The 14,362-nt window shown below is 44.5% G+C and overlaps 1 protein-coding gene across 13 annotated transcripts in view; it reads right to left on the bottom strand.

The window, feature by feature from the left end:
• Nucleotides 1-14,362, bottom strand: part of CELF2 (CUGBP Elav-like family member 2) — a 530,134-nt gene that overhangs the window by 133,987 nt on the left and 381,785 nt on the right. The window contains exon 2 of one of the 13 annotated variants that reach the window (XM_049626823.1): nt 7,883-8,460. The exons of the other annotated variants lie outside the window; for them this stretch is intronic. The gene's annotated coding sequence lies outside the window, so the exon portion shown is untranslated. The remainder of the gene's footprint in view (nt 1-7,882; nt 8,461-14,362) is intronic. 13 annotated transcript variants of the gene reach the window in all.

Raw genomic sequence — 14,362 nt, 5'->3', positions numbered from 1 at the left:
GGGGAGGGAGGAGAAACAATGACAAACATGTCAGGACACTCCACCCTCACCTTCAGCACATCTGGCAACGTGGCTATGATACAAACACACCAGAAGGTTGAAGTGAGTATGTTTCAGAAAATCAGGAGGTGGAGGATGACTCTAGAGAAATCAGGTAGATGAAGTGTGTTATGCATTGAAATCAGCTTCATGGTTTTTTTTTTTTTTTTTTGAACAGACCACTTGGTAAAATTGGCTACACTGCGAGGAGGAATGTCATACTGCTATTACAGGTCTATTACATGTCTACTATTTCAGTTCTCAGTGATGAGCGATTCTTAATTTCATTTGTTTAAATGGTGACATCTGATCCACAATGAGAACTTCTTCTTTGTCTTCTCCAGTAGCACTTTTTCAAAGCGCAAACCCAGTAATTCAGGCTCACCTACGACTCCCCAACCCTAACCCTTTAACCCATCAGTGTTCTCGAGTGGGTGCCATGCCGGTGGGCGTGCCGTGACCTGGAGAGGTCTCAGGGGGTCTGGACCGGGCAAAGGAGAGGGGCATTATCCTGGGCCGTCTTCCTGGGGTGAGATATGAGCTAGCAAGTGGTGTCTTCCAGCCCTTTTAGTACCTAGGTAACGCTGTGGTTGTTTTAAATCCCTCTCAGGAATTCATGAAAAAATCAGCACGTGCTCAAACATAACAGAGATACGAGATATCAAGGTGTATGCTATGAACATCTAGGTAACAGGCACGCCAAAAATTTTAATACATCCACCTCTTTTCTTTATCCTCCTTAGTTGGGATTTAATGTACACCTAAGCAACTGGGGGTGCCTGGGTGGCTCAGTTGGTTAAGCATCCGACTTCGGCCCATGTCATGATCTCACAGTTCGTGGGTTAGAGCCCCGCATCGGGCTCTGTGCTGACGGCTCAGAGCCTGGAGCCTGCTTCAGATTCTGTGTCCCTCTCTCTCTGCCCCTCCCCTGCTTGCACTCAGTCTCTCACTCTCTCTCTCAAAAATAAACATTAAAAAAAATTAAAAATAAAAAAAAAACAATTGTACAGAAATACTAATAAGTCTTTGCTCTAAGAAGAGGCTTTGAGGCTTTTTGTGTTGTGATACAGGAACAAAGCAAAATGACTATTTTGAAAGGAGGTAAGGGTGAGGTTGAACATGAGACAGATAGCTATGCATAAACGTGACCCCTGAACAAGTTTATAGGCAGAATGGAAATCTAACAGGCTAACTGGTTCTTGCAAACTATCTACAAAGCTCCTTTAGGGGCCCGGGAGAGTAAATCTCCTCCCTCAAACCCCTCACAGGAGCATTTCTTTAATGCTGGAAAGTTTAGGTGAACTGGAACACCGTTCATTCTCTCCAAATGCGACGAGAAATCTGGAAGGCCTGTCAAAATCTGTCGCTGGAAAATCTGCCCTCAAATATATTCTTCAGGACGCACCGCACCTCCCATGACCCAGTTTCGTGACATCCACGCTGGGGCATCTCTGGGTGCTGGCTGCTCCGGAAAGCTCCCAGGTGGGAAATTCAGGCCACACAATCAGGACACATCTAGGTTACCTGACGCCTGAAGACTCTGATTGGTTTGATCTCATTAGTCTTCATTATGCCCCCTGTTCTATGGTAAGCCTTCCTCAGTACTTCTGTAGGGGTGTAATGAATAGATGTCGTAGAGAGTTAAAAAAAAAAAAAAAAAAAAAATCTAAGTTTCCAGGCATCAGGGCTAACTTCTTGCCTGTCAGCAGCTTTTAAAATATTGATGGCTTTTTCCTCATAACAGACAAGCTGAGTGGAGTCTGGAGGGCCTGCTCTAAACTGTGACTAGAAATCACATGTAATTGATGACTCCATGTAATTAAATATATATTTCAAGAGAAGGCATGTTCAGAAAAGGGAGTGGGGGGCAGCATCCATCAATCCCCCTTCCTAGGCCCGATGTCTCCCATCCAGACTCTAAACAGTGCAGTAATGTATGGGCCTGCTCTGCTCGCAAGGCCGACACCTTCTGATACTTCTGGTTACCAGTAACAGCAAGCAGGGCCAGTTTTCGAGTCATGACGGAGGCACCATTTGGCTGCAAGGGATGGAAGTCTGTTTGGAAGGAGCCATATGTTCACGAGGGACAGAAGAGGCAAAGAGACAGCCAGCAACCGCATCAGGGAGGGTAAAAACTTATCGCAACAAACAGAAAGCCTCTCGTATGTCTTAACCAAAGGGCTTCTCACTTGCCTCCAAAGAAAGAGGTTGGTGCTACATATAATATTCTTGGGTTCTCATAAGACTGTCATTTCTTCCCTGATAATCTCTCATCTGTACAAAGTAATCACACTATTGTACATCAGACTCCTCCATGGAGGAGAAACCCTTGTCCATAAGGTAACCTCGGTTGCCCAACAGATAGGCGAGTCTTGGTCCACAAGATGAGAACTGCCTCAGGATAGATTCCATTGTATTCTTCTCTCCTTTGAACAGAAGAACTTACATCCTACTTCTGATTCAAAGACAGGTCGTATAATCTAATCAATAGACCTTTATACAGCAGATTTTATTCCAAGTCTTGGATCTTCCTTGAAACCTCAGTAAGTTGTCTGTGGACTACTCCTAACGTCTTGGTAAACAGAAATAAATATCCCTCGAGACTTCACAGTTTATGGGGAAAAAACCTCCAAAAAACCTACGGTGCTTTTCCTTCCGATGGGCTTTGTAGAAGAGGCGAGATCTGAAGCAGACCAAACAAATGACCTCTCTCTCAGGTCTTCAATAGCTGGCTGTGAAAGTAGAATGTTAAAGGGTAGATACTGGTCTAGGATCTTTTTTTTCAGATTCCCATAACTTCAGGTATCTTTTGATTGCTTTCAGAACAAAAGAAACCTCTAAGCATTAGCATCCTTACTTCCAAGGGCCCTATCTAGGTCTAGAGGAGGGAATGAAAGTCTAGTCTAATCAAGTTTATCTAAAACAAAAGATCAAAGGTAGGAAAAGACACTGGCAACAGATTAAGTGTTCTGTCCGCCAGGCCTTGCCCTAAGCTTTCAGGCTCCTAGGAGGTCTGACCATCATAACCCACTTGTTCCCTCTAAGAAGATAACAAAACAGAATGACCCAATTCAGGAAAGGACTTGGTGGATGCATTCTTTTCTTTCTTTCTCTTTTCTTTCTTTTTTTTTCTTTTATCAGCTCCCGAATTCGGCTCCCATGTTTTAACTACAGCAGAGTAATTATTTTTGAGATTGCGTGCTGCCATACGGACTAAGCTGTAACACAGGGAGATACCAGGCTGATTACACAGTCATCTTTTGCACATTTCATCAGTCTTAGAACAGCAGATAAACAACTATTTCATGGGTACCAGCAGGTTCCAGATTAACCCCGCAGAGTTAAAAACTGTGGAACCAAATATCAGCTGATTCCAATTTAAAGCAATAAATCACCGGCAATGTTGACATAGTCAGACGGCGTCTGCTTACCAGGTGACAGTTACTGTACGTTTGAGCCCAACTTCTTGTATTAAAAAGGAGGACCCTGCAACCGCCTCCAAGCTGCCACAGCATGTTTTTAAAAGGGTTCTTTTAAAAGTAAAAGAAATATCCCTAATGAAACTGTCAGCATCAAGAGAGATACAGAAGATCCCTCATAAACACGTGAATTAAAATCAGCAGTAAATACAGACCCGTATACGTGGCATGAAGGGACTGGAACGGATGTGGTCTACATGCACCCAAGTATCAGGACACCTTTCAGGAAGGAAGATTTCGGAGGCGTTTCCCTCCTCCCCCTGCCACGGACTCTGCAGGTCAGACAGGAGGGAGAGTCTCTTCAGGGGACGGAGCCCGGCAGTCCGGAGGCCGGTCTGTGTCCCCGCCACCGGGCACCATTTAACCGAAAGTGGCTCACGGAGAAATGGCCAGTAAACACCACTGCTGCGTTCCATGGAGGAACCCAGCCACGGAACTGTATCCTGGAGAGCACGGAGGATGATTTCTGTCTTCTTTTTCCCCAGTTGCAGTTGATAAGGAAGCCTGTGCTCCCCTGGCACCTGCTGATTCTATGGGATGCGAAAACAGAGATGCCAATGGCGGTGACTGAGGCCAGAGGGCCTTTTAATATATGTGACCAGGTAGGCGAGGACAGGTGTCACTCCGCCATGCAAGGGACGACCCTGGGTTTTGCGGTGTCGCCTAGGATAACAGCTAGGGCGCGGGCCCGAGTCCCACGTGGTGGTTTGAGCCCCAAATGTCCTAACACGGCCAAGTCACCGTCCTCCCTCAACCACAGATCCCTGTTCTGGGCCAAGTGAAGATGTGAACCCCACCCTGCCTCCTCTCAGGGCCGCGATGTGGAAACGCCCTACGACCAGGAGTCTACGCAGCTGGGGGTTATTACCAAACAGGCTACCAAAGCTCTCTCGTTTCAGAGCTGAGCAGCTCTGGGCCAAATTACTCTCCATTTCTCCTCTTCCTTTACAAAGAGCCCAGCCTCGCTCGTGTGCTGCACTGGGAGACCAGGAGTGACTGGTCTAAATGACTCTAAATTACATATTCACGGCGTTATATGATAATACGGCCGCGGACCAATAAAAATAGCCCAATTATGAATTCAAGCTACGTGAATGTGTAAAGAAGAAAGTCATTTTCAAGGGGCTCATTTTTTCTCGCGAGGTGCGGGTGTGCCACAGACATGGACAAAAGAGGTTTAAACGAAGGTTCTGTTCTGCCATGTTTAAGGAAGAGCATTAATACCTTGTGTGACTGCATCTGTGAATGAAGACATTCAGAAAGCCATTATGTTTTCAACATAGGTTAATAATAAGGCTATTTTTTCCACCCACTCTTTGGCACAGCTGTAATGTGCTTGGCCTCGAGTGGGAGGCAACGTTGAACAAGGAATCAGAAGACAAATGATACACAGCAGAGCAGGGCCAGTTCATATAAAATATTGCCAGGTTGGAAATGGCTGTTTATTATCTTAGTAACTGTGGTTCCCCCCCCCCCCACCTTTTTCTGGCGAGCACAGGGCTGTGGTGACGAGGTCTGCTCATAGAGGGTATAATGGTACGTTAATTTTTGTCCTCATTCCAGTCAGATGCCAGTCAACACTTTGAACACAACGCATCTTCCGTCTTTTCTCTGGTGATGCTGCTTTCTGCGGAAGCACAGAGGGTGGTCTGGGTGAAGGCAGCGGGTGTACAACTGAGTGTGATCATCAGGGAAGAGTAAGAGATAAAAAGAAATGATTCTTGAGGCACCCGGGTGGCTCAGTCGGTGAAGCGTCCGACTTCGGCTCAGGTCATGATCTCGCCGTTCTGGAGTTCAAGCCCTGCATCGGGCTCTGTGCTCACAGCTCGGAGGCTGGAGCCCGTTTCGGATTCTGCATCTCCCTCTCTCTCTGTCCCTCCCCTGATCACACTCGGTTCCTCTCTCTCTCTCTCTCTCTCCCCCTCTCTCAAAAATAAACATTAAGAAAAATTTAAAAAAGAAATGATTCTGAAGCGTGGCTCAGACCTGGTGACCCAGCACAGACCGACCGCAGGGGCAGGGGACGCCAGATTTGACTCACTGCTTGGTTGGAACCACCTACTTAACACACACTAAGTATCCTCTTGGTGTCTGGTGGGTTTCTGTTTTCTCCATGGCAGAAAAATGAGCCAAACAGCAGTTAACACTCTCGGAAAGCGCTCTGGGGATATTCTAGGAAAAGGACAGTAAAAGTGCCAAGTGTGACTTTACTCTGTGGTAACAGAATGAGAAATAGTATCACACCTAGAGGTGTGATAGGAGGTGAGCTTAAGTTCAGAGTGGAACACTGACGATAAGTATCGTGTGTTTCTATAGCTTCCAAAAGGGCACTTCAAAAGCTCCTTCTCAACTACGGGAGGGAAGGACATTGTTGTCCCCCAACTACCCTAGGATGGGACTAGTGCCACAGTAGTCCACTGACAATGGTAATTCAGACAGAGGCCACTGAGATCAAAGCTCACCTCCATCCCTTCCTGAGATTATGGCTTGTCTGGCATAGAGCCACGAGTATTTTTTATAACCAATGTGGCATTATAAAAAATGACAGTCTATTGTTTTCTGTAAAACAGACAGCAAATAAAAACGGAGTTGAACTCCTCCACGGCAAGTAATACCTACAGCTGTTTGGAACCATGTAAGTTTCTTCCAGACTCAGAAAGTGACTCTGCATCTATTGAAACTTAACCGTTGTCTTAGAGTTTACTTTACGGATTCAGGCGGCTTCTCTTAATCCAGCCTCCTGTGCTTTTTTCCCCCCTACCCTTCTGTGATCAGTCTTGGGACCTGGAATGTTTCAGGGTACGCTGTGCAGAAAGCTTGATTCTAAAGGCCTGGAAGAATGAATGTCAAAGTGGACTTGAGTTACTAGGTAAACACCAATTTTCCCACTTCAAAATTTGTGATTTTCTCTTTTTTTTTCATTTAGAAATGAAAACAATAGAACAATCTTTACTTTTTTTTTATTTGAGAGAGAGCAAGAGAGCACAAGTGTGGGAGAGGGGCAGAGGGAGGGAGAGAGTGAGAAAAGAAAGAGAGAGAGAGAAAGAGAGAGAAAGAGAGAGAAAGAGAGAGAAAGAGAGAGAAAGAGAGAGAAAGAGAGAGAAAGAGAGAGAGAAAGAGAGAGAGAGAGAGAGAGAGAGAAAGAGAGAGAGAGAGAGAGAGAGAGAGAGAGAGAATATCTCAAGCAGGCTCCACAATCAGCACACAGCCTGACACAAGGCTTGATCCCATGACCATGGGATCATGACCTAAGCAGAAATCAAGAGTTGGACGCTCAACTGACTGAGCCTCCCAGGTGCCCTGAAAAAGCTTTACTTTAAAGCTCAAAGTTTAAAAAAATGTGAAAAGTTATAAAACAGGAAAAGCACCAAAACAAGAGCCCTAAGAGCATGAGTCTGGTCCCCAGGGGACCACATCCCTAGCTTTGTGACTGTTATTTAAACTGTAAATTGCCATCTGCTCATCCACAAAATGAGGATGAATCCACTCTCCAGCCTCCTTCCCAGGGTTCCACGGAGAATTCATACCATATCAATCTATGATGTAGAGCCCCATAAGCACATGTGTTCTAGCTTTTCTTGGGAAAGCTATTCTATTAACGAAGTAATACAAACATGTGTCAAATGACACAGTGCCTTTAAAGATCAGACTTTAGGTTAAGTCGGCATTATTTTTTTTCTCGCAGCGAAAACTGTACCGGACCCTCAGAAGGTGTTCTCTTGTGCTCAAAATCCACTACTGGGAAGGTCTGATTTCACCCTCTCGGTCCTTGCATGGTGCAAACAGGAGGCTGTGCTGAGTGACAGCACCAGTGGGCAGGGCATTAGCAGGAGCAAGAATCTCAACATTAATTCAATTAGACTTCCTGGTAGAAAACCTTTCTTAGTTAATGCAGTCCCTGGTGAAATTTTCTTCTGTAGTCTTTGAAACATAATTGCTGCACTTATCTTGTCGTGGTGAAACTTTTGAGTTGTCCTCTCCCTTCACGTAAACCTGTGATTGCTTGCAGACCCTTTAGTTGTAAGATTTGGACACCAAAACTAACTGCCTTATCCATCAGAACCATTTCCCTATCCGGGTACCAGGCACCCTGTCCCCGAAGGAGTGCTACAGGACTCTGGTCAGGACACGATCACTGCTGCCTGGAGCGGCCAGTCTTGCTTCTGAGTCCGTGGTGGGGCCATGTCCCCCCAGGGAAAGGCTAGTAGGACACTCCAGGGAACGGTCCCGCATGCTTACTGACAGGCTCATTTGTGCTCGGGGCGGTGAGCTACCACGCCTAATTCTCACCAAAAAAAGGCCTGGGGTGGGTGTTGGAAGCAATGTTAAAGAAACAGAACAGAACCAGGTCACGATCACATTACCTTTACATCGGGTTGAAATCCTGGGGATCGCCAGAGTGAAAAATGTGATGACTGGAACGCCCAACTGGATTTAGGCAGCGCCTTCCCCTTCCTCAAACCGTCCCCACCTCATCTGTCCAGGTCCTTCTCAAGTCTGGCTGCACATCTGAATCACCTGAATTTTTCTGGATGCTGCCTGGCCCCTTCTGCAGAGGAATTCAACCCCAACTCCTGAGGGGTAGGGTCCAGGCACTGGTATTTTTGTTGCTTACATTCTCTAGGTGATTCTAACATACAGACAGACTTACATCTCATCTGAATCTCGTACCATCGTCGTGAAAAGCGCCCTGAGAACGTATACGACCTACTCCAGGCCACACACGAGAGTGTTCTAAGTCTGGATCAGAGCTCAAAGTCCCTGACTCCTCCCAAGTAACACACTCACTTCCGTTATAACAGACTATCACAGGGGTGGTTGTGATGGCGGGGGGGTGGTGGTCAATGGAACACCAGCTCCTCCAAAATCTAGTCTGTCGGTATTAGCAGCTGACACAGCTTCCCTCTGCCGGTCAGTCACGCGGTGGCAGGGCCAGGCAGGGCTGTGGGGGCGCATTGTGCCTCTGGGCTACTAGCACGTGAGAAACCACGTGCCGGTGATCAAGACAGCAGGTGCCCCCTAATGCTACCAGAATAAAGGGGGCAGCGTGGTTGGCACTTCTAAGGACCTGCATCGTGTGCTCTCACTTTCAATGTCACTGGGACAAAGCGGGGGTCCTCCCTCAGGGGGCAGGGGCGCACTGGCCATGCGCTGGAGGAGCCCCATGCGAACCACGAAGCAGGCTCTCATATCCTGCTCAGTGCGAGTGGTTTTGACGAGATCATAGCCCAAGGGGCCACACAGCTGTGCTCGTGGGACAGCTGGCTCCTTAAAATTGACGGATGGGCTTCCACGGAGGCACGTGAGGCCAGAGAGATGAGCAGATGACGATTCCTCTCTACTAACTGGCTCCTCTGGGCAAACAGCGGTAACTCATAAAACAGTGCTGCCTCTACACCTCCATGGGAAAATTCACTGGGCGGTCAAGTTTCTCAGTGAAAGCAAAAGAGACTGGGAATCTGCATGTGAGGGCAGGGGTGGGGGGGGGGGAGGGCAGCAGGATAAACCCGAGAAATAGCATTTGCACACACACACATCCCCTCCCTCCCTATTTATTTCAGATGTCCCTACATTCAGACTGTGGATAATCACTTTGCTTGGGAATCTAAACACTAATGAAATAACCACTTACTATTTTTTATTTACAAAAGAAGCCTGGTGATTTGGAAAAGATCTAAGCTTTGAAAATGAGGATGCTTGAGGGTATATATTGCTGGGGAGTCCGCACTTAATGAAAAGCAAGGATAGGCAGAGGATGTTAGCTTAGAAGCTCTTATTTCTTCCAGCTGTTCAGGGGCTGCAGATTTTGAGGTGGTGTCCCCATTTCGTGCCCCCCCTCCCCCGAAGGGTCATTTTCCTGAGACTACTACGTTGGGAGCTGGTCCCATGGCAAGTCCTGGTCCAGAGGGGATTCCCCTACGATAGCATGAAAAACTGGCACACTTGTGAGAGTCTCCCTGTCTGGGGACACCCCCAGGCTGAACCCAGGGTTCTTGTGGTTCAGCCTCTTATCAACATGAAGACAGTTTGAGCTTAACTAAACCTTGCCCCTTCCCAAGCCACTGGTCTTGCCTCATTTCCTCTGCAAGTTAGAGGTACCTGGGCAGGATTTTTGAAGAAGACATCCACTCTAAAGCTGAACATGGAGGAATACAATGAATGTTTGCGAGTGCCCACTATGTTACAGGCACCTCGAACTCAATACATCAGGCCCCACTTGTAGATGAGAACCCAGATTCAGAGCAGGTAAGCAGCTCGCCCAGTCCTCACACAGCCAGCAAGTCCTGGAACTGGACTTTAAACTCAGATTTACCTACTATCTTTCCATAAACATGACCGGGACTTTGATGACATGATTTTTTTATCATGAGAAAATATGTGGAACTTATACTTTACCACTGTAACCATTTTTTTAAGTGTATTTATTTATTTTGAGAGAGAGAGGATGGGAATGTGAGCGGGGGAGGGGCAGACAGAGAGGAAGAGAGAGAATCCCAAGCAGGCCACATGCCGTCAGCACAGAGCCCGACTCAGGGGCTCCCTATCATGAGCCGTGAGATCATGACCTGAGCCGAGACCAAGAGTCAGATGCTCAACCAACTGAGCCACCCAGCCACCCCTACCACTGTAACCATTTTTAAATGTACTGTTCAGTGGCATTCAGTACATTCACAGTGCTGTGCAACCATCCACCCCCAGAAGTTCTTCATCTTCCCTAACCGAAACTCTGCGCCCATTAAACAACCCTTCCTCTTTCCCTCTCCTAGTGCTTGGCGCCCGCCATTTTGCTCTCCCGTTCTCAAAATCTGACTACTCTAGGTACCTCAAAGAAGTGGAATCATTCCAATGGATTTTAAAAGACAGGCAGAAAATCCGAAGAGTCAGAATTCAGTTTTGTGCTTTCTCCTTTCCTGAATGCTTCCAGTATTTCAGACAGATTTGGGAAGACAAAAAAAGCTCTCCTTCCCACATCCGTGGACCAGTCCACTTTGTGGAATTTTTTTATTTTAAAGAACAATTCTATTGAGAAGACATCCCACTGAGAGTCACTGCTGTGATCAGAGGGCTATTTCCTGAACCAGGTACAGCACTGGGCTGAGGGAAGACAAAGAGAGCAACACAAAAATCCCCACCGTCAGAGACATTCTGTAAAGGGACAATGTCAATGCTCATCTTCAAACTGAGACCCAGGGAAGAAAGAGGAGCGACAGTAGCTCAGGGAGGAGTGGGACTGAAGCATCCTGTAGACAATCAAATCTCCCCGCTTACTTTTTAGCCTAGAATATTCTTTATCAATGGGCTAAAATCTCATCAATACCTTTTCAGAGTTGATTCCAAGTAAGTATGTGTTGACTAGACATGAAAAGATCACTTTACATTGGATACCTCATCTATTTCTAAGAGCCTCCGAATGAGACATGAATCCCACCCTCAAACGATTTATAGATACCGAGAGGAGCTAAGAGCTGTGCATAAGTTAATACACAGTGGAAGGTGACAGTGAATGCAAGAGACACACGTAAGTCTTTAAAGGAGTAGGAGAAAGAGGTTATTTTGAACCCAGAGATTTTATACAACTTTGTTGGAAATGGTAGGTTCTGAAAAAAGGGCAGGCTATGGAGAGAAGGAGCCGGAGTCCAGGCATTCTGTCTTATAAAGAATCGATCTGGAGGAATGAAGATAATGAGGGCAATTAGGAAAAACAGTGGGGGCTACATTAGGGAAGATCTGAAAAACATGGCCAAGGACTCTGGGCTTTACTGACTAGGCAACAGGGTGCCACCAAATGCTCATGTACTGTTACCCATATTGTGACTCCTCTGGATAAAAAGCACTGTGAGAAAAGAATTGGGATGAAGAAATCTAATCCCGAAGAACACACCTCTGCTTCTGGTCTAGATGGATAACCTTCCAGCCTGTTAACAGCTGACTGCTCTACAGAGTTTCCAGGCCACAGAGCAGGGAGCAGAAAGCCAGGCGGAATCTGGGCAGACATCCTGAGTTGAGAATTTGGATTTGAGAGTCTGGGGAGGATAGACACAACTCACAGAAAGAATACTGGAGAGGACAATGCAACACAGACAGAACCCCAGGGATCTGCAGAGGGTCCCCCCCCGGAGGATTCAGGAGCATGCCGATCAGTGCACGTGTATCAAGAAACTACCAAAGATGGTGTGTGTGGGGGCACCCAAAAGGATTACAAACCAAGAATAGTGCCGTTCCCACCAGCCAGGCTAGAAAAAACTACTTCAAGGCACACTGGGTAGAGAACTCAGAAAGGCCTGACCTCAGAAGTAGGAAATCAGGAGCCGTAGGCTGGGTAGATCTGCCTAATACATCCCAAAAGCAAGATTCAAAACAATCAAATTGCTTGTAAGTATCCCAACTGCACTGCAGAACAGAGCTCAACATTTTTTAGAGGAAAACAAAAATATCCAGAACGTAGTAAGGTGAAATTCGTGTCCAGTATCTTGGCAATCCAAGATTTCTAGGCATGCGAAGGAGGAGGAAGACATGGTCCATAGTGACAAAAAGCAACGAACTGAAACCATGCAGAAGTGCTACAGATGTTAGAATTAGCAGACAAGGACATTAAAATGACTTTTATATCCCTGGATTTGTAGATTTCAAAAGCTAAGTAGAAACTGGAAAATATCAAAAGGACCCAAAATGGTCTTCTGGAGATTAAAAACTATAATGTCTGAGATAAATGAGACAGTGGATGGGATGAAAGGCTGATTAAACATTTAAGAAAAGATTAGCAAACTATGTTTCAAAATGAAATATAGAGAGAAGAATTAAGAAGAGGAAGAGGAGGATGAGCAGATTAGTGAGCCATAGGTGACTTCAAGTGGCCAAATATGTGAGTAACTGGAGTCCCTGAAAGAATGGAGAAAGGGGACAGGAAAAAAATGAACAAAGTAAGGACTGAAAAATTTCCAGTTACAGTGAATACTATAAGCTCCCAGATCCAGGAAGCTCACCAAAGCCCAAGAAATATGAAGAAAACTAAATCAAGACACTTTATAGTGAAATTGCTTCAACACAGTAATAAAAAAAAGTCTCAAAAGCAAACTAAAGAAAAAAGAGTCATTAATGGAAAAACAAAGGTAAGGATGACCTCAAATTTCTTGTCAGGAACAATACAAGTGGGAAGACTGTGAATCTTTAGAAACTGAAAGACAAACTCACAGATACAGAGATCAGACTGTGGTTGCCAGAGTCAGGGGCTGGGGGATGGGGGAAATGGCTGAAGGTGGCCAAAGGTACAAACTGCCAGTTATAAGAGAAGATCTGGGGGCGTAACATACAGCATGGTGACTAAAGTTAACAATACTGTACTTCGTATTCAGAAGTTGTTAAGAAAGGAGATCTTAAAAGTTTTCCTTACAAGAAAAAAAGTTTGTACCTATGTGAAGTGACAGAAGTTCACTAAAGTTTTTGTGGTGATCATTTTGCAATATAGACCTAAACCAAATCATCATGTTGTACACCTAAAACTAATAGCATGCTGCATGTCAATTAATTCTCAAAAGAACTGGAAAGAATAAAAAATAAAACACTGACCGTAAAATACCTGTCAACCTAGAATTCTATACTCAGTGAAAATATGTTTGAAAAAAGAAAAAAGGCAAAATAAATGTGTTTAGACATACAAAAGGTAAAAGAATTTACCAAGAGATGAACTATCCAATAATATGTGTTGACTAAAGTCCTTCATCAAAAGGAAAATGATACCAGAAGGAAATAGGGGTTCACACAAAGGAATGGAAAGAACTAGAAAAAATAACAACATGGGTAAATATATAAGAAATTTTTCTTATTTAAGTCTCTTTAAAAGAAGACTGACTACCTAAACAACTATGTACTGAGAGGTTTATAATGTATGTCAAAGTTACATGTACGATAATAGTATAAAGTCTGGGAGGTTAAAAAAAAAAAATGGAAGAAGTATGTTACTCTAAGATTCTCAAATTATATGTGAAGCTGTATACTATCCTTTGAAGGTAAATTGCAATAATGTAAAGATATATATTATAAACCACAAGGCAACTCCTAAAATAACAAAGAGTTTTATAGCTCATAAAGAAGATAAAATAATCTTAAGAGGAGGCAGAAAAAGATGAAAGAATAAAGGAGAAATAAAAAGCAAACCATGAAATAGTAGAATGACACCCAATTTTATCAACAATCAAAATTAATGTTCATTAAGCAAATACTTTAATTAAAAGGTAGAACTTGTTACAGATATTAAAAAAAAAAAGTAATACCCAACTTTTGGCTATCCACAAGAAATTCACTTTGAATATAAAGATACAAATAGGTTAAAAGCAAAAGAATGAAAAAAGAAAAACCATTACAACATTCATTAAAAGTAAGTGGCTATATTGGTATCTACCAAAGTTGATTTCAAAGCAAAGGAGAATACTAGAAATCAAGATTATTTCAAAATAATAAAGAGGTCAATTCATCAAGAAGACATAAAAATTCTAAACATCTATGCACTGAATAAGAGGACTTGCAAATACATAAAGCAAAAAATGATAGGACTGAAAGGATAAACAAAATATCCACAATATTTGGAGATTTCAATAGATTTTTATTATTTGTTATTATTATTTTTTAAGTGTTAATATTTATTTTTTGAGAGAGAGACACACACACAGAGCGTGAGCAAGGAAAGGGCAGAGAAAGGGAGACACAGAATCCAAAGCAGGCTCCAGGCTGTAAGCTGTCAGCCCAGAGCCCAACCAGGGCTTGAACCCACGAACTTCAAGATCATGACCTGAGCCGAAGCTGGACGCTCAACAGACTCAGCCAGCCAGCACCCCTCAAAAGCTTTT

The sequence above is a fragment of the Panthera uncia genome, chromosome B4, assembly GCF_023721935.1.
Source record: "Panthera uncia isolate 11264 chromosome B4, Puncia_PCG_1.0, whole genome shotgun sequence".
NCBI classification, from domain to species: domain Eukaryota; kingdom Metazoa; phylum Chordata; class Mammalia; order Carnivora; family Felidae; genus Panthera; species Panthera uncia.
Note: the sequence above shows the minus strand (reverse complement) of the source record. Positions and strands in the feature narration are given on the sequence as shown.